This window comes from Aulostomus chinensis, chromosome 12 (assembly GCF_037954235.1).
Source record: "Aulostomus chinensis isolate RoL2024-O1b breed Wild chromosome 12, RoL_Achi_v1.0, whole genome shotgun sequence".
Lineage (NCBI taxonomy): Eukaryota > Metazoa > Chordata > Actinopteri > Syngnathiformes > Aulostomidae > Aulostomus > Aulostomus chinensis.
The window spans coordinates 6807395-6828719 of NC_141331.1; the positions used below are offsets into that span (position 1 = coordinate 6807395).

General features: G+C 41.5%; 1 protein-coding gene and 1 long non-coding RNA gene across 3 annotated transcripts in view; both read left to right on the forward strand.

Moving 5' to 3' along the window:
* Positions 1–6480, forward strand: part of LOC147251851 (uncharacterized) — a 112012-nt gene extending 105532 nt beyond the window's left edge. Inside the window, exon 3 of the long non-coding RNA XR_015118700.1 lies at positions 6377–6480. This is a non-coding gene — a long non-coding RNA (uncharacterized LOC147251851). The remainder of the gene's footprint in view (positions 1–6376) is intronic.
* The window catches only part of asic4a (acid-sensing (proton-gated) ion channel family member 4a), a 100365-nt gene that overhangs the window by 21080 nt on the left and 57960 nt on the right, over positions 1–21325 (forward strand). The gene's annotated exons all lie outside the window — the stretch shown is intronic.

Below are 21325 nucleotides of genomic sequence, written 5' to 3' on the forward strand. Positions count from 1 at the left end.
AGCGGTGATGGCGCTAACTTAATTAACCATCCAACAGTCTCCTTCACATTTGGCTTTCAGGTGTTTTGATTTGCCCAAAGATGCGAGAAATATTGAGCCTCTCGTTGAATTTAACTACGAACGGGACAGGACATCGCTGCTTTTGGATATCGTGGATGGACAGAGATTTGGGATGTTGTGCTTCAGAATTTAAGGCTATTTTCAATATTGGATTTGATTATTTAAAGTCATAGTTCCCCCAAAATGGATCGTTTGTTCTTATCAGATTGTCACGTTAGATGTATTGTATTCGTGAATGTTTTTTTTTTGTTTTTGTTTTTTGCGGTGAATCCAGAATTCAGAAAAGGCCAGCCACATACTTGCTGCTGAGCGCCAACGGAGACCAAAGACTCACTGCTAAACTACAGGGGGGAGGTGGGGTTTCATCAGAACGCACGGGTTGAGTGGTGGCGCTCGCATTTTAGTGAACTAGGACTTAAAATTCCAATCCGAGTGTTTGAGTAGAGGCCTGGGTGATGGAGGCTTGAAGACTACCGTGAGGATTTGTATATGGACGTTTTGCCGTTGTTGCTCTCCACTTTCCAAAAGCTTCCAATAACAAGGATTAGACGAGGGTGGTTGTTTTGTTGTTTGTTTGTTTTTAATTCTGGATTCATCAAAATATCACGCCTCGGAAAAGAGAAAAAAATAAAACATCATTATAAACTCAGAACATTTAACAAAGCGTAACCGATGAACAAATCAGAATCAGTTTAATTTTCTACGGTATAATTTGGATTGAATAGCTGGCCATGTGTACCAAAGTTATACTTAATGAATGATAACTCTTACGGCATCACAGTTGGAGTCATTAATAATATTGTCCAGTTTTGGATTGTGACCAGCAGCAGAACTATCAATTTTCATAACTGTTTTAATGTTGTTGTTTATTTAAAGGAAGTTGCCAGCCTCCTTGAGATGTACTTCATTGTATTATTGTAACAAAACACGGGTGTCATCACACGATCTGTCCTCCTCTCCTTAGGCCAGTCACGTATTTTCTTTGGACTCACAGGAGCAGAAAGACATTATCAAACCAAGCAGAAATTAAAGCGACTCCAGTTGTTCAGCCTCACCAGGCAGTGGAAGAACGCAAGTTTAAATGCTCGCTGTTGGAAAGGGACTCGGTGTTGTTGATGTTGGTGGGACTCACCCGGATCAAGGCATTCCGATGCTACGTGTGTCTATTACCAGCCAATGTATCCTCTAATTATAGTCAGCAGTGATAAATTCATTTGCTAAAAAATTAGTTTGCAGTGTCTCGATACAAATGTGATAAAGTTGGCAAATGTCACCGTGGTTTGTTCATGTAACTGGCTCGCGGTGGAATCACAGCCGAATGCCCAGAAATGTGTGTATCACATCAAATGTAGAGATTTGACTTGAGATTATTGCTCAAATGTGGTTCAAAAGTTGCCAACTCCTGCAGTGAAATATTAAGTGTGTCTGGGAACTACCACTCTGATAGTCTGCCCATGCTCCAAAGTTAAGATCATTTGATCACACACCTCAGAGATATCAGCAGCAGTGATTTACTCACTGTATTTTATATTTTATCTAGCTGATCATCTATTTTGCCCAACACACGGAGCCTGGATTTACCGTCTGTAGTCTGTCTTCCAGATTACAGCAGGTTCAGCAGCCTGTCCACCACCCACCACTCCGCTGAAGCCTCGCCTGGGCCTGTGGGATATGGCTCTGTGCCGATGATCCGAGATGCTGGGGGAGGTTTAATCCCCACTCTGTGAGAAATGAGGTTCTCTTGCTCTCCCTCTTGCTCTTGCAACTTTGATCAAGCCCTAATGTGATTAGGCAGTGACCCTGACATGACTGGCCCACGAACTTGTAAACGAAGGGAAAGAGGGTGGAAAAGCGTCTGATCTGACCAGTAAACCAAGAGAAGAAAGGAATTAATCTCAAGGTGTCTCTCTCCTGTTGCTTGTCTTGTGGGTAATCAAGGTTTCATGTATTCGTTTTACCCCGGAAAAAATTGCAATCTATAATGACCTGACATTTCTTTTTTTTCTTTTTTAACTAGCCAAGAGGCTCATGATTTGAATGCTAACCAGATCTCATCTTCGTGCGAGGTGCAGTCTACAGAGAGGAAGCCTCTTTTGAATTCTGCAGGACTGAGGCTTCTCTCACTTGAGTCTTAATGGCGAATTAATGTCCATCTCTCACTGCCTGTATTACACGAAAAAAATGCATGTACACATTGTTGGGATTTTAAGAACGCCCTGCAACATATTCAGTCATTTCAAAGAGACTGTTAAGTGCTCTGGATTCTTGCTGTCGACTCACTGATGGAGTGCAGCGTCTCAACTTCCGAGGTCAAACGTGTCAGTTCACAATATAGTTTTGATGGAGTTTATAAACTATAGTGGGGACAGAGATTAGAGGGTGAGTGGATGCTTTATGTTTCTTATTCTGTTAGATATCGATCCTTCAGCAGCCTTTTGGAATACGCTGGATGCTGCATCACGCTTCATTTTCAAGCATCCGCTACAGTGGAGGCCGAGAACAAGGTCTACATACATGCGTTCTTAATGAGTACTTCAGTCAGACACGCACTCGAGGAGCTGCCTACAGTACATATTGTGTATTCCTCGCTTGCTTTGGCTGCCCAAAAGGGACAATGTCAAGGAAGAGACAGAATGTGAAAGATGTCCTGTACAATTGGCAGTGAGCTGGAAAAAGATGCAGCACCACGAGGGATCTTTTGCCATTAGTCTACAATGAAGGAGCTGGTGTAGAATGGAAATAGGCTGATTTACAGAAAAGATGGTGCTTTGGAATCGAGAAAATCACGTTGAGTCTCTCACTTTGTTGACCACATTACAAGCTTACTTTCGTACGAGCTTAAAGGAAGGACTCAGAGGCATGTATTGTGCTGCTTAATACATAGATGTGAATCCAATACGGCCTCATAATTATGGACATATTCCCGTTTTAATGGTGAATGAACTTTCAGCTCAAGCCAGCATGCGGCTCCGTATTGTTTCATTCTATTAGCATTAAGGTTAATACGTGACTCAACTTGATCCAGGGCGGCAACTAGTATATGAGTTTGAACAATAAGGACTCACTTATATAATCCATCCCATAAATGCCGCAGCAGCGGCCAGTAATTGACACACATCTCATTTTCAAAGCAGAAATCGCTCTGAGAGACATACCTAGACATATTTCTCATCCTCCCTGTCTCCTAGAAAATGTTCATGTGGTTAACTGAAAAGGAAATACGTGCCATAGAAAACATAGTTCAGGATAAATTACCCTTTGCTCTCAACATAATGAGGAAATGTTCTTTATGAATGTGAACCTCAGTCTCCTGTTCTCCGGTAATTTTCCAGTCCCAGCACACGGCAGTCAGTTTAAAGCTTTGTCACGTATAGTTAAATCATAATTGCTTTAAAACAAATACATGAAATGTATTTAATGTGCAAAACTGGATCTGTATTATGAAGTGAGTTTAAAAACGTCAAGGATTTCTTTAAGTTTGGTGGCTTGACAAAAGCAGCCAACCACAATTACGGACAACGAGCATCATCAGGTGGTTGTGGAGACTTCATTGAATAAGCCTCATTTCAGCTACAACCCTGACACTGTTAAAGGGTCTTGGTAGAGTCCCTAAAGTGATATTTTATTTTTTTGCCTCAGCTGCACACATGGAATAAAAACACATCTTTTGTGCCTTTAGTTGAATAAATTAAACACACACACACACACGCCAAACCAGTTAATACATTTATTTGCAATGGTTTGCGGATAAGCAGGAGAATATCAGGTGCTGAATCCAGCCTGACCCCTGCATTTTTTTTTTTTTTTTAATTTCCTATCCTTGCTTTGCTTCTTTTTTTTTGTTCCCTTTTTCGAGCCACCACAATCTCAACATTAAAGTATATATAGCAGAGTCTCCCATAATCCTCCTCTGGCATTTCAGACATCATCCTCACTGCACTGCTCAGAGATATTTTCCACATTTGGTCATGTTATTGTGATTGTTGTTGTTTTTTTCGCATGTCTTTGCCTTTTTGTTCCTCCAACCAGTTGTGAGCTTTGTATTCTTCTTCCTCCATTAAGAAGACCCCCCGGTCCTTAGTAACTACAAACCAATGGCGAAACTATCTTTTTTATCAGTAATGCTGCGTTTGATCGGCCTCGGAACGAAGACATCTGAACTTGACCGTGCTCCAGTAGAAGTGGGCGAGGGTAAAGTTTACGTCAGCCATTTACAAAAACATTCTACAAGGCAGTTTGTCCATATTAAAACCGCACCAACAAATCTTGGTATAGGAGCTGAACAGTACTGTACGTATGCCTGATTTAATGTGACACGATTAAGACATGAAAATGCTTAAAGTGGCAAGTGTTCATGTGACTGATTTGTAAAGCAGCCATTTTTAACTCATACCCCACCAGCACAGCTCTTTGTGTTGCTCCTCGACAGCTTTGGGGAGTTGTGATGTCCCGCAAGGTTTTGTTCTTGGCCTTTTTCTATTTTCTTGCCTTCCTACCACGTTATTTAGAAGCGCACCAACCTTTAGACTGTTTTTGTGCTGTCAACCTTAACTTATGCCTTCCATCAAAACCTACGGAGCAGATGCAAATGTTAAAACGCTATTAAATTGTGGCCGTCTCAAAATATCCTTAAATTTAATGACAAACAGTCTGAGGTCACACCATTTGGTCCCCCGAAATCTCATCTGCTCTTAAGGTGCTGGTCTAGAAAGATAAAGCAGGTTGCCAGAAATAATTGGGTGACATTTGATATCAAACTCTATTTTGACAATCAGGTCAAAGATGTTATCAAGTTAGTTTTCCTCTGGCTAAAACTACACTCCAAAAATTAGGTCATTTCTATCTGTTGCTGACCTAAAAAACAAGTTCTACGTGCTTTTATCTTTTCTCAGCTTGATTATTGCAACACACTTGTCTCAGGTAGCAGCCCAATCTCACTCCAACATCTCCAATTAGTACAAATCGCTGCTGCTTGACTCATTAGAAGAACAAAGAGGCATGATCAGAGGACCCGGGTGTTCGTCTCCCTTCAGTGGCTCCCTGGTAGATTTCGGATTGATTTTAAAATCTTATTGCCCACTTTAAAGGCTTTAAAAACCACCTGGCACCTACTTACATCTCTGACTTATTGACCTGGTGATCCTGTGGCTATTAAGAGCTACAGATGAAGCCCCGTATGTTGCTGCAAGGTCCCGTTTGTTGACTAAGAGTGACAAGCCATTTGCTAGTGCAGAACCCACACGGTGGAACTCCCAGACAAATTAATTTGCTTGCTTCTTTTGAGTATCTTGTGAAAAGTTTCCTCTTTGTGTGTTCTCTTGGAAATTTTTGATAAGTGCTTGTATTATTTGATACTACTTATTGCTTCTTTTTACCTGCTTTGTTTGTTTAAGTTATGTATAAATAAGGATTGTTGTTGCTTTACAAAGCTTTAGTGCTTTGATCAGCCTGTGTATTAGGATTAAATCTAACTGACAAAGATAACCAATTCTCTTTGTAGTTTCTTATTTCATCTTGAAAGGGTTGTATCTGTCTCTGAAAACCTCACTCTCCATGGTCTGAGTTAACTTTTGGATTTTTGTATCCATACACCAATGTCCATTGAATCTTCCTGGACTTTGACAGCGTTTTCCAAGAGAATTGACTTGTCAGCAATCACAGTTTTATAGGTCTTGATCGTTTATCTTGATCTTAACCTGCAGGTTAGGTCTGCAGCATGAGTAACCATGGTGATATATCCCACTGAAAGGCAAACCACCTTTGTGTAACTTTTGGTTGAACCTGAAAATACCTCAGACTCACAAATCCCGCTTCATGATATAGAGACTGGATTTGAGCTTTACTGTATGTGAATTGAGCGTACATGGGCATTTGTTGTGATATTGAATACGGCAGTTAAACCATTGACTTTGTAAGATAAATGGAAATATAATGAATGCAACTGCAACACTTGGCAGTCAAAATGACCTTTAGTCGGAAGAGAAATGATAAATTTCTGTTAAACACACTTCTGTGTTGCATTAGTCAGGCACAAATCAAGAAAATCTACCGTAGTATTTATTTACTTGTGTTGTGGAAAGGCTGAATGCTGAAGAGAAGGATTCATAACCCTGTTGTGCCAATCAGAAATATGCTTGTCAGTTTTATCATATTGTGTGCGTCACACTGTTGTTAAAGTGTGCTTGTATGTTCAAAAAGTTCTGACGTGTGCTCGAATCATTTGAGAAATTATTAATCCCAAATACCTTTTTTGTTTGTGTAGACATGAAGATGATTCATAAGACTCAAATTTTCTTCCTGTATGTTCCGCTGACAGGGGGAGCACCTTCGATCATGAGTCCTCCGGCACTCTGAAAGGTCGAAGACTCGAGGAATCAATGTGCCAATTTAGACCTGCAGCACTTTAAGTGCATCGTACGTCCATAAAAATGCCGGGAGCATTTTTTTTTTTTAATACTTCTACTTTTTAGAGAGTAATTCAGACATAATAGAAGAAGCCTTCTAGTATGCAAAATAAAAATTTATCTATAATTGTTTTGAAGGGCATTTCTCCTTGGTGACTTTTACATCTTTCCATGCCAGAAATATTGCAAACGTGTCGCTCACCACGGACACCAGTAACTCCAGGAACAGAGCTGCCAGCCTCACTCAGAAACCCCCTACACAGTCAACCGCATGCTGTCAGCGGGGGGGTCAGCTTCCAGACCTACACCACCATTTCATTCCATTTAGGTTGATTGAATGGCCAGAGCTTTCTAGTCTGATAAAAGAAGCAAAAGCAAAAATGCCTTAAACTTGTACTATTTCTAATTGCTGAATGATGTCTGACGGTGTGGACGTCTGTGTGTATTCCCAAGTTCATGGGAATTGGTAGTTTTGCGTCTTCTGAAAATACAGCGTTGTGTCCATTTGTATGAATTATGGTCCCATTAAAAGTAAAACAGGTGATAATGCAGGACATGTTTCAATGGACAAGTCGCTACCACGGCAGGATCCACCACCTACGCTCGTCCAAATGTACTGCACTAAAGCCAAAATGGTAAAAGCCAAAAGCTCCTAATCTGAACCATTAAAACTGGAGTCCACAATGCAGTGGGTGATGTCACACTCGGCTCTGATCACTTCTGCAACAGTCTAAATGACAGTATTGTTTTGCAGGTAAAGAACCATCTGTTGTATGCTGAATCTTCAAGATCACCTGTGGGAAACTGAGGCCGTCGCGTATTCTCATTCCTTTACCGTGTACATGTTGGAAAGAATCCCTAAGGCGATTCCCCTGCCGTGTTGTAACTGATGCGCATTCTGTCCCTATTTGGAACCACTAGTTAATTTCCCATGCAATAAGCAAAGAACGCACGCGAGCAAGGCGCCTTGTTTAAACAAATTCATATGGTGGCTAATGGTGTGGTTTCTCAAGCTTCATCTTAAAACTCAGATCAGCTGCACAGAACTGATTTTTCTTATGACAGCAGAGCTCTGGCTTAGGAAATGATTCAGCTTAGAATAGAAAACACACAAGTAGTTTACATCCCACACAGAGACATCACACCTTTTCCTGCACTGGCCTTTTGTTACTCCTGTTCTTCAGTGTTAGTCTGCACACACACACACTCACACACATACACACAAGTTGATCTCTCAGGTTGTGGACTAAAGTGTATCAACAGAGACCTCGAAGTAGATCTAAGGCAGTGTCCCACCCATGGGAAGTCAATCAAAGCCTCCCAGCAGTGAGCCATTTCTCCAGGCCGAGCTGATCATTTTCCCTCTAATATCCACAGTCCCAGCAGCTCGCAGGCTGATCAATGTTGTTGAAAAAAGAAAACTGTTCATTCGGTGTGGGAGAAGTGGGGGGGGGGGGGGGACCACACAGAACTAATAACTTTGTAAATGAAATCTGGGTTGTGCCAGCCATGATTTCCACTTCAGAACACATTCCTGTTTTCTTCATCACAACCAACTTTGCAATTCTGAGTGTTGCTGTGTGTAAATGCGGATGCCCGGTGTGATGAAGGCTCACATTTGTTTCCTGTCACTATCCTGTCACTCACTCGGCCATTAGCGCCAAGGGCAGCGCTGATTTTAACCTCAAATTGTGGGAAAAGATGTTCGCAGCAAGCAAAGAGGGAAGGAAATGAAAGACACACATACACACCGCCCACACATGCACACACATCCTAAACAAAGCTGACATTATACCATCAAAGCTTTCAGGGAGAAATGCCCTTCACGAAAGTGGTGAGCTGGCAGACTCGTGGTAGATTACACGGTTTGACTGATTTCGAGCATTATTGTATGGGATCAATATACCCTCGTTTGCATTTCTATGTATTTGCTGGATTTTTGAGATTATATTTTCCAATGTATGGATCAATAAACTATGCAGTGTCATTTTACATGGACTGTGTTAATCTCATGCCTGCGTTTGCCTCTGTGGGACATTTAGAGGAGAACTGTGTCCTTTTTAAAGAAAAAAAATGAAAAAAGAAGAAGCAAGTAACATAACATTGACTTTTAGTTGAGAGATGTGGCTTAAATGGCTCACGTAGTGTAATGTAGACCTGCAGTAAAAGGCATTTCATGTAAGTGGCTTTTCACGCTCGACATCACACTGATCCAAGACACCAACAGGTGTTTAATGAGATTCAGAGCGAGGGAGGCTTGTGGGTTGGTCAATGCCTTGTGTTAAGGAGTGTGTTCATTTATATTCAGTACACACAGTCACTATATGCCTCCTGTCTTACGTATATAATAAATGCAAGTTGACCATTTAATTACTCAGCGTTGCTCTGTTGCAGCGGTAGTCGTTCCACCCTTCAACGTGATGTGTTTACACCCGATTTTTTTTTTCTTCGGCCACTTGGGGGCACCACAAGCGTATCATAAACGCACGTCACTTTACGAAGTTGATGCGGCTAGTTAGTTAGTGGACATAGCGATGGATAACAAATCTGTTTATGGTGTGTAACACATTTTTTTGCACAGGACAATCGGTCAAAAGTGTGTGACAGAAGGAAAACAAACACAGGATGTGCACGACATATACAAGCATGGCAATCAGACACTTCTTACTGTGAATGTATTATCTATTGATGCAGCGATGGTAGCTTGTCACGCCGGCGTTGTCCCCGTGAAGTCACCACAGTAGCAGTGCTGCTCATGGTCGCTCTGGTATGACACATTTGTATCATGACTGCCTCTGATAGATGAAAACCACGACGTGGTGATCTATTATTGATTAGTCATGTCTGTTGCTTCAACAGACCAACTGCCGATTTAACGCGCATCGGTGTGAGAGCCATAAATCATGAGGGCTGTAATGAAAGAGAATTCTTGCAGCGTCGACCAGACTCGTCAGAATACTTACTTCCATATAGGATGACAGCTCATTGTCTGGATCGGACGGCGCCGTTCTGGTCTATTCAATAGCGGTCATGTCATCTCAGGGTTTATATATGTGGTGTTTGTCCGTCGCTGACCCTAATTATTTAAATGTAGCGTTAATCCACAGAATCCAGGGAACTGTGAAGCAGAATTAGGGTCAGCTAGAGGTTAATGATGGTCAGAATTATCTGTTCACTTCCAACATAGTCTTTTCTAAAACCAGCATTTAATGAGGCTGCGGTTTAATTATAGCTGGTGGACTCACTTTTACCCACCTTGCAGATGGTCTCTTTTGTTCACAGCTTTGAATGCGCTTGCTCTTTAGCCTGTTGAAATATCAGTTGTATATTTAGGCTGTCTCCTACATGGGTCTTTCATTTGACTTTTTGTTGGTATTTGTTACGTTGTTATCAACACTACAAGTTGCCAATCACACACAGCAGTTTAATGGTACAGACCACAGTGGGCTTAGTGTGCAAGGTTTGACTGCTTTTGAATGATGTTAAAAGATTGTGAATATCTGATCTTTCAGTGTGCTCCAGTCCGATCAATAAGAACTTGGGTGGCCACTTACATGTTCTGCATGAAAGCATTCACTCAGCTTCTTGACTCCTCACAAACACTGCACCAGCCGAGTACAATAAATAGTCTGAAAAACAAGCTTCTGTAGGTGGAAAAACTGTTGAGAATACTAATTCCGTCTTTAAAGCTTTCAGTGCATTTGTTGTCTGAGAGTTTCTTCAGGCAACGCCAGATTTGCACATCAACAGCAGCGAGTGTGACTAGAAGGTGTGTAAGAGAAATACTCCTGATACATTAGAGAAGATCGTACAGCCGTTCCCATCGTAGTTTGTTGCCTTTTTGTTCTCAGCATTTAACAACGCGACGTGATCATTTGACATCATATATTGGGACAATTGTATTTCTCTTTTACAAACGTTCCCAGGCCACACCAGTTTAAAGGACTGCATCTTCAAATAATATGTCAACAAGTCTGAAGTTGAAACCTTCATATCTCACGATGATAAGCCTTTTTCACGGCAGCCATTCTCACTCGTCAAAGCAGGAAAAGTTTCGGTGGAAATAATGCTGTTAACTAGAAGTGAACTCTTGAGAGCCCAGACCTCCACCGGGGTTCATCACGTTTCCTTAGAAATGAATGAAAATATCCAGAGACAAGAAGCAGTGATACATGTCAAGTAGACTGTATTTGACAAGTTTGCTCATCAAAGATTTGTTGGTCTTTTTAACTCTGGAATCTAAAGACGTACCAGAACTTGGACGCTCTCAGATCCTGCTTGTCTCTCAAATTCGATTAATTCAAACTCACCCCTCACAACTGTCATCGGGAGTCATTTATGCGCATTTCTTACAGGCGTCACATGTGTTCCAGCAGTTCGCTCTCGTTGTTGTTGTCAGTCACATTGATTACACGACCCTCGTATGCAGCCAAAGATTGATTCCGAAGTGACTATGGAATAATCCAATTGTGTAAGCGAATCAATTTCCTGGTGTCCCTACAGGTCACATGTATGTGGGCAGGCTGCTCCTCCCTCTTAACGGCTAAAGGTGCCTAATGCCTCACCTGTTTATGAGCCTAATAAGAAGAGCAGGCAGGCCGACAGGACGAGCGTTAACTTGATTAATACCGTGTCATGACTTAGCCGCCATACATGCCGTGTGAGATGCCCCGCTGCTCTCATCAGATCTAACATGACGGCACCGCTAGCCCGTGACTTAGCATAAGCAGCATCTAAGGAGGAGTGGATGGGGCCCAGGGGTGCACTTGATTTGGTCATCAACATAATGAGGTAATTTTAAACAGATTGCCGCTTAGACAGATAATAGGCACATCATCAATGTGCTGGCATGACCTTTACTAACAAAGCATAAAACTATCTCACCGCCGTGCTCTCAGGGCAGCGCCGCATTGAACCCTCACATCAGGAGCTGATTTGGCTTCTTTTGTAATGATGTAAACTAATAGAGACGTATCTATCACTATTTCCTTCTCAGAGATGCTATTTGATTATAACTGTTCCTCTTTTTGAACCTTTTTTTTTTTTTTTTTTGGAAAGTGCAATCTTCGATCCAGCTGTGAACAAAAGTGTAACTCTAATTAAACCCTTTGAATACGGCGCTGCTCAAGATTTGAATCTGCGCTTGTCGTCAAAGTAAACTGTGTTTCTTATTGTATCAAGGTGAGCAACAAACAGGATGCATATTTCTAAACTTCAGACAGTACCCATAAATGCAACTATTGTTTTCTTATTGTTTTGGGTTTTTTTCAAGTGGGGAAAGAGAGAACTTCCTTATTTTTTTTAAGCCAGCATGCATAACGTCTTAATGAGTTATTTAAAGACCCCCAGGTAATCACAGATTCCCTATATGTGATAAATTCCTGACTCCAAAATGTCACTTTTCAAAAATAGCACATAACTTAATTAAGAGAGCAAGTTATATGCTGTAGCTTCAATTCCTAAATTAAGTGAACAAGTTATCTCTCATTAAAATATACATATTTTTTCTTTCTATGTCCGCATTTCTTTTTTCCTCCCTCTGCAGGCTTAATTTTTGGCAGTTGTGAGGAAAATGTATGTACAGCTTTGAACGAGGCGGTGTTGGTATTCTGCATCCATGTCGTCTCCCGGGCGGAGGTACGCGCTCTCTCTCTGTTTGTTGATGGGTTTACCTTAAATCCCGCCGTATTTACCATACAGTAAAGAGTACATTCATGAATGTTTGATAAGATCGTAATGTAGCAGATATGATTGAACATGCTGTCAGTGTCTAACAATTATTTCATTTCCTCCTGCACAGATTAGACTGTATAATAATTATCCATTTACGAGCCAGCCTCCATGTATGGATGCCTGCATGACATTTATTGACAAATACACTCTTATATCTACTCACAGCTACATTTGTTCCACGCAGGTTATTAAATATTCATGCTTATCCACACATAAGAAGTTTAAGTAAAATGCCCATGCAGTATTTGATGCAGTAATTCAGTCTGAACCAAACTGATTGCGCCAACTCGTTTATCCCGTCCCGAGAGCCCCGCCTCTAAAGTGATCAACAGTTGCTATTACTATTAAAAAGGGATAAACTGACATTTACATCCTTAAACACGCCACCCAGTCAGAAACCATTTCACATGCACCGAGAGCGTCTAAAAATGTGACCTCTTTTTAAAATCTCGCCGTGTTTTTCCGAGCTTGATTTTTACTTAGTACGCTCTGACAACCTAAAATAGAATCTGTGTTCTGACCGATGCTGTCATCTGGCCGTGCCGCTCGGTGAGAGATGCGCTCTATCTCTGCTCTGTGAAAACTTGTGGAGAGCTTTCGGCGAGATGGTATGCACTGTCAGATCTCGGCCGAGCTCTGACTGATCTGCTGGAGTTATGGGCTTTTATTTTCAGGGCCCATGTGATTTTTTTTTTTTTTTAATTTTTACCTCATCTGAACTGTGTGGGAATAGAACATCGGCTTTAATGGGAATATTTAATCCATGTGAATAATTGATTCAACACAGCAAGTTAGATTTAAAATGAAACATTTCAGACTGTTGCTGTGTTATTGTGCTCCATGTTGGTGACATGAGAGTAATCAGAGTGTTGAGTTTCTATCCATATTCCTGCTCCGGTCCAATCTCTGTTTTGTTGGAATTTCTTTCCCCGAATTTAAATCTGTCTATAAATTCTCCAGAGATATGAAAAGGCTCCATTTTCTATTACAGCTTTAATATGATGTGTCATGCATTTTGCATGCTAAACTTAAATGTTTTTAAACATCACATTATTTTTGACATGTAATTACTTTCTGTCTTTCTCCTGCAGAGGTAGTAAATTATCTCCTATTTATTATCAGTTATATAGGCTTGAAAAAAAAATTTCAGATTAAAAAGAGAAAAAAAGAGTCATAATAAATGTGCTCTTCGGATTAATGTTTCCCCGTCCTAACAGTCCTTGTCAACAGTACAGTAGATCACATCATGGGGAGAAGCACTGCAGATTAAAAATGTCAATTTGAAACATCACTCTGGGCTGGATGATATACAGCCTGAGCTTGGGAATGCACACAGGAATATAAACAAGGACCGTTCACTGGAATATCACAAAGAAAACACTCAGGAGGAGCCACATTCATGCGTGCACACACACCAGACGTGACTGTCTTGACTGGTCATGACACGACTATACACTCTAATCTCTGATAGGGTTCACCCTGTGTGCTACGTGCCTCAGTCTGAATAATCTTCCCCGTCCTCGGCCTCCTAAGTCTCGCTGGCCTTTGACTTGTTTACACAGATTAAAGATGTGATGTTGGATCAAACAGCAGCTCTGCCAAGGCGTTAAAAAGATGTCAGCGTGATGAAGGTGGCGACTTTAATGCTGCATTATCTCTGCTTAATGTTTAGTAGATACAAGAGGGGAGGGAAGCAGGTGTGATGGATGTCCAGCGGAGACGGACAAACACGTCTCCACCTGTGTATGGAAGGGGTGGCGTGGTGGGGGAGGTGGGCAATCTATTTAGCCAGGGAGGCAGGGGTTGGGTCAGCCAACCCAATCTGAAGATGTTTGCTGGTTGACGGGGTGGAAGCAGTGAATGGACGTGGCACCGTTTGGCCCCGGGAGATTTCAGTCTGACACTGCCAGGGAGGATAGACAGGAGCAGGTCGAGGACAAAATGGGAAGGTCAGCGTCAGACAGGCAGGTGTCACCTGATGTATTGAGGGTTAACAGCCTCCGAATAATGTTGCCACCAGCTCAGCCCACAGCAAAGGCATCTATCAAACAAAGCAGCTCTTTCCTGTGCCTCAGCCTCTTCTAGGCTTCCCTCTGATATTACACAAATGATTCTAACAAGCCTTGCCATTCACAAGTCAGGAACGGAAAAAACAGAATAAATATGGTCATTAGGAAGTTATTTATGATTGAAAAGTCCTCTTAAAGTGATGTCATCATTGCTTAACAGAGTAGATGCAGTATTAGGATGATCTGCCTTCGCTGGGATGAAGGTTTAGGCTTGAGTTAATGTGAGGGAAGAGATTGTAGTTGTGGCTCTTAAACAGGCTTCGGCTAAGTCAGATTAAAACACACCACTGCCTGCACCAACTATACCCCTAGAAATAAAATGAGCATAATTCCTGAGGATACTAGGAATTATTCAACATGTCCTCGCACTCAAATGACACAATAGGTCACTCGGTGTTTGTCAGACTCACCTGAGTCTCAGTCAAACCACAAACACTTTTAGAAATGGCAAACAAAAAGGTCTCAGCCGTGTCACAAAGCCGTGACTCGCATCTTTACCCGCCACAAGGTTGGTGACTTTTAATGTTGCCGTCTTTTACTTTTCTCTCGCAGATTGTAGAGGTCATCTACTTTAAAGATGCTGGTTGCGAGGGATTTGCTTGCCTTTGGATGGAGACGGACGTTTCCAGTCTGGGTGTTAAGCTAAGCTAAGAAGCTGCTTGTTATAGCATCATTTTACAGTACAGACATGGGAAGAAGAAGAAGAAGAAGAAGCACATTTCCCTGAATGTTCAAGTATTCCTCAGGGTTTCAGTTGCCTAATCACATCCTTAATCATAGTTTAATGGTTTCACAATATTTCCGTTGCATGCACCATACTTGCATAGAAAAGTATGTGGAGAGACTTTTAAGAAAATTGGCATCGCACATAAAAAGATTTTTCGCTGAGAGGCTCCCAGGCTTCTTGAGTTTAGCAGAAATATTCAACATCAATATTTTGGTCTGGGTTGGACTCGCTGCAGGCAAAATAATATGGGTCACATACCAAGTAGCATTTAGCATGAGCGTGATTTTCATCTACTTTGAGGAAATTAGAAACGAAGGATGAATTAGTATCTCTTATCCGTGCAAAATGCACAGCCGATGCCAATCATTCAGTGTTTGTTAAAAAGCCACAGTTGCAACCACTGACACGGAATTTATTGACACGACATTTAATTGATGAGCTGCCAACATTTTTCTCTTTTGTTGTGACTTTTACTTGTTTTTTTTACCCTCGTTTTGTCCGTATTTGTTGACTGTTTCTGTTTTCACCCTGTAATGTCCCTGTAATGTTACTCGTCTCTTGTGTGCTGAAGAGCAGGAAACAGCGGTAAACAGGTAACTAACCTGTGAACCACGGTTGCATTGAGTCTTTTTCCTGTATAAAAGAAATGAATTGAACTTGATTGAAAAGGCAAGAGTGAGTCTCCTGGATACTGAATCTCACATTTCCTCATCACTGTTGCGCTGTGTAGTCAAAGGAATGTGAAGAAGAAGAAAAAAGATCATTGGATATTGTTGGTGTCGTATTTCTGAGAGAAAAACACGACTCTGTTTTAAACATGTAAGATAATTAAAATTTAGCACACTGACCTTTTCATGGACCCTTTTTACAAGGCTGCTCTGCTGACTGGCTCTAATTAACATTAGCCTCTAGCAGCTGACTGGTGTCTTCTGGGAAGCAGAAGCAATCCTGGCTCGGCTGTGGTCCTGTAAAACACAGCAAAAGGCCATCAGTTCATCTGTTCATACCCCCCCCCCCCCACCACCACCACCACCACCCCCCTCATCTCCCACCCAAGCAGGAAAAAGAAAAGATGTGCATAGAATAACCTCCAGATATACGTTCACTGGTTTCATTTTATATTTACAGTGAACCAACTGAAGGAAAGCCGCCAGCAGGCGACACGCTGTTGTAGTTAGTTTTTTTTCATTGAAAACGAATGCATTATGATTCATATATAACACACAGAATAAGGAGCCCAGAGGTTTCCAGCCATGTTTGTAACAACAAAATCAGGTTAATTGAGGTTGGGACATCTGCACGTCTCTACACAGCCTATTTTTTGTGCGGAACGTTACGTCATTGGCTTTGCTGTGGTCCACGCCGTATTTATCGTTGTTTACAAATCGTTTGGGCTGTCACAGAACCCCCTCACGGTCACTCGCTTCTCCATCAGGATTTGTCTTCTAACTTTAGGTAAGCACACTTAAATTGTTCACCCACAAGGAAGTTAGCAGAGAGCTACCTGGAGTTCTCTGTCCTTGGAGCATGCTCAGTAGGCCTCTTCTCACCTGAAAGTCACCACAGATGAAATCTCCACATACTGTAAATGCAGAGGTATTTACCTGGTGAGAACTCAAAATAAGATGCACTGCAGCAAAACATGGCGTTTTCCTCTAAAGAATAAAACAGATGTCTGGATTTGGCCTCAGATTCTCGCTGCAGGTGCACTAATCTCCGGTCTTGCTGGACGTTTGTAAGATTTATTCCCCAAAACCGTGCATAGATTTTTGTCAGCTTAGTTGGCAGGAATGCAGATATGACACTGTTCTTCTTCCTAGTGTCATTTCTCCAGTAAAATAACAATTCTATCGCATTTGTTTCCCAGAGCAGCACATTCACACCTTTATTCACCGTTCTGTGTGTGTCGACTTTCTAGTGTGCTACAATAATCAAATGTGCGACACTGCGGGCCACAAAAATCCTTAATATTCTTTGTTTGAGAGCCGTGACTGTGCTCCAGTCCTTCCTCTGCTGTGAGATGAGCTGCTCTTGATCTGAGAGGCACCTCCTTCAGCTCGCTGGAAGATGTGCAGAGAACCACTTTTCAGCTTCATACAAAAAACTACGCATCGGCAAAGATGTAGTTCCTGATATCACAAACTCACGCAGATGGCGTTAATGGATGAAGACTGACATCATCTCAGAGCTGCTGTAGTTTTGTTTTTAACATTAACTTATGTTGTGGGTGAAGTATGGATATCGATCAACTGCCCAAACATTTGCCAAGTTCTTCTTCTACTCCCCTTAAATACATTTTCTCTGATCCGTCTGACCAAAAATATTTTTCTGGCATTTCTTTTTTTTCTCATTGCTAAAGCAATCCAAAACACACATAAGTAGTGTGTGTGTGTGTGTGTGTGTGTGTGTGTGTGTGTGTGTGTGTGTGTGTGTGTGTGTGTGTGTGTGAGTGTGAGAATCAATGATTGATTCAGATTTTTCATTTGAGGTCAAACACTGCAACTCAAGATATAGAGAACCTTCTCACTCTCTGAGATAAAATCAGGTAGCACGAGAAAACCTGATAAAAACAATTCTCCATACCCTCTGCGATTTGTGTAGTGCTGCGAAATACTCCCAATGCACCTGCAATTTTTCACTGAAAAAAAATCAATCGGCTGTATGAGGCAGAGCTTATTTTCATCATCACTTCATTGACTTTCTCCCTGGCTAGATTTTCTTTACAACAACCCAGTGATACAGCTGCAGGCTAAGAAGATCAGAGTCTGCTATAATGAGCTTTTGTGTGCATGCACTACCTTTTTCCTTAAGCCTTATTAGCTGACATTTACTGAACGTGTCACATGTTGCTGACAGAATCATTCCCCGCTAATGCTCTTGCTAGATGAGCCACATGCAGCCCTTTGCTTGATCTCGGCAGCTCTGAGGCGTAATCGCCACGAAGGTGGTCAGGAGAGAGAACGCCTCGGGTGACGGAGGAACACCCTGCTGGGATTTTGTGTTGATGTGGCAATTTTATGAATTGCGTAAGCAAGGTGAACAAGGACAGGCCTTTTTTGCTCGCTTTATATTTGATGAGCAAACGGTGGAGAATTCTTTTATCTGACCCCTCACGATTGGTAATTAAGCTCAGATATCAGGTTCCTCACTGTGGAAACAGGGAAATAAGATAGAATTAATTAATTACCCTTTTCTTTTCACACGCACACTGAACTCCGAGTAACCTCACGTAAGTATTCTGATCGACTCTTCAAAATAAACCAAAGAAATTATATCTATAAATGCATATATTGATATATTTTTTCTTTTTTATCACGTGTTTTTTTTTTTTTAGAAATTGTAAATCTGAGAAGCAAGTGAGGTTTACTCTTCTAGTGAAGCGTTTATGACTTGAGAACAAAGGGGGGGGGGGCTGTTTTATCAGTATAATGGTTGTAAGTGCTGGATCCCACCAGGGTCCAGCTCTGATGTGGCTGCTGGACCTGCTTGACTACAGTCTCCACAAAATCTGTGTTGGAGTCCACCGGCAGAAGTGGCTCCCATACAGTAAATGGCTCTCTGCTCTCTGCTTCAGTGAAAGTGTCCTGTCAATCCAAAGTGAGCAGATCAAGCAGGAAGTCGGACACAAAAAAATTGGTGGAGCATCTGATTGATTTTCGAAATACCCCACCCCACCCCCTGGGCACCACCCCACCCCGGCAGACTCTTGATCATAAATCACATCACCCCATCAAACACCAGGCCACAAATCGAGGGTCAGAATTTTCATGGATGAGGAGGAGGAAGTTCTCCATTTTCAGCTGCAAAGTTCGTCAGTGTTTGTTGACCCAACTGCTGTGGTCCAGAGCGCATCAGGACTCAGAACCCTGCCGCAATGAACGCTTGGACAAATATGGAGATGACGTGACTAGCTAGTGGCATCTACCAGAAGTTGCCCAGTAAAAAAAAATTTTAAAAATCAGTACACTTTTTTCATGTATTTTAGGTTTTAAACATGTTGATAAACAGCCCCCAAGACCTGCGGTAATAGAACAGGAACCAACCCAACCAACTGACCCGTGCTAACACTAAGAAAACAACGCATGTCCTGTTAAAGTGCAGAGGGAAGGCAGCTGTCCAACAATTAGGCTTCTTGTCTCAGCATCATCCTTGTCACCGCTGAGGTCTTCCTGGGTTTTCCGTGCTGACCTTATTCCCAGTATGTGTGACGTGATCCAACATGACATTCAAGTATGTCCCCTGGACGACTGGATGGCTCTTAGCGCCGTGTTCCGTCGGACGCTCTCCGCTCCCCTCGACTATCCTAAAGGGAACCGACCGATCGTCTCTGATTTTTCAAATGGGCTTTAGCTTTTACGCTGAAACAGGAGGAACATCAGCTCAGGTTGTCAGGAATGTTGAAAAGTGTGAATGGATGTCAGAGAGGAGAAGAAAGACGTGTGATGCTTGGTTTTTTTTTTCCAGACCAGTACAACGCTGCTCGGTTCTGACAGCATTGCCACAGCGATCTGTGAAGGCATTGGAGTGTGTTCAACAATCCCAAAGTTCAAATATCACGGCCAACATGGCTGGGCCTCCTCCTGGGGGATGTAAACTACTCTGATGGAAATCAATGAAACCGCTGGCATTTCAAGTGTGACCTGATGAGATGTGTAAAGTAAGTAACAAGAGAAAAGGAATAAATTGATCTCAAGGATGAATTGATGCAGGCGAACTGATGAATAATTCAGCTGCTGTTGGCTGGCATCATATAGCGCTTCAGTCCAACATGGGCGACCTGTAGCAAGTTTTGCCATAATGCCAAAAAGACCAGGGAGCTGATGTAAAAACAATGCCTCCCTAGAATAAAAAAACAAAACATAGATACTTTATTTATCTGGCCTCTGCTGCTAATATAGGAAATACCAGCCAAGAGCTCATGGACGCCTGCAGCCCCAGGGGGAATCACAGGTAGCTAACATCAGCCGGAACAAAAGACCAAGCATTGGGGCCAAACACAGTCAGATGTTTGTCTGTGATAATAATACTAGCTCGGGCACGGATCTTAAAGCAAAGTTATGTGGGTGTTGAATGTGTTTTAGAAGGTTCCCCTTGAGAATCTCGGTGAAAAATAGATTTTGCTGAAGGAAAGAGAGAGAGAGAGAAAAAACATTCTTACCTCTTCTCCTCTCAAGGATTCACAGTTCAAAGATGAACCTGCAACCGCCTTCATCCTACCCTCTCATTATTCTAGAACAAATAACATTCTTTCCATGTCAAAACACAAAAATCAAACATTTTACCTCTTCATTCCTTTAGGTTCGGTCCAATGTAGAACTAATGATCTACATATAGAGAGAGGAGTGCAACGACGTATTCAAAGACGGCCTCTGATTGTACAGCTGAGAGAACATTCCAGCAGTCATTGTCTCTTACTGTAAATTCTAATTATCATAATTGTTCCTATAACATTGCAGCTTTCATTCTCCACCTACATCAAGTGTGAAAACTTATAATGACAACATCGTCATTTTCACACTCTGCCCTGATGAACTTTTGTCTTTATGTTACATTTTATATATATATATATATATATATATATATATATATTTTTTTTTTTTTTTTTAAACACGCATCAAGGCGGGAACATCTAATGCTTGTAAATGATTATTAATGCTGTTATCTCCAGTTAATTATTGCTTTGTCTCAAGATAACATCTTTTGTGTTGTTTTTTTTTTTGTTTTTTTTTTTTTTTTAGATAGGATAAGTAACTAAGATAAGTTCATTAAATTATCTTGAGAAAACTGCTTGTTTTCGTCTGGTAATCTTGGGATAACGACGTTAAAAAAGTACTTCGAGGCACAGCTCTTCTTACCTTCCTTTTTGAATATAAATATGTATTAAGTATACATATATTCCATATGTTTTTACATTTTAATAATAATTATATTTATTCTCATCATCGCACTTTTTTTTTCAAAGTTACAAAGTGCTTAACAATGACAACTGAGAAGCCAAGATTTTTAAAAAAAAAAAAGGAGAAAACTATCAGAAACAGAGAGCCCACAGAAGAGAATCAACAGTAAAATACAATGAACTAATGAAAGCACAAATCAAACGTGTCAAAAGCCAAATTTACCAAAAAGTTTCTGAAAAGATTTAAAAGAAGTGAGGGGTTGAACTTGTCAGAATTTCCATGGGTAGAGCAGGCCGTCCATGGTTGGAGGGGTGACCAGGGGGGTGGGATCCGTCCGTGGATGGTAGTCATCTAGAGGGGACAAACCAGGCTGGTGGAATCCATTTCTCCCTGAGATTTAATGTTAGCTTGGGCAGATCCCTGAATGATGGTATT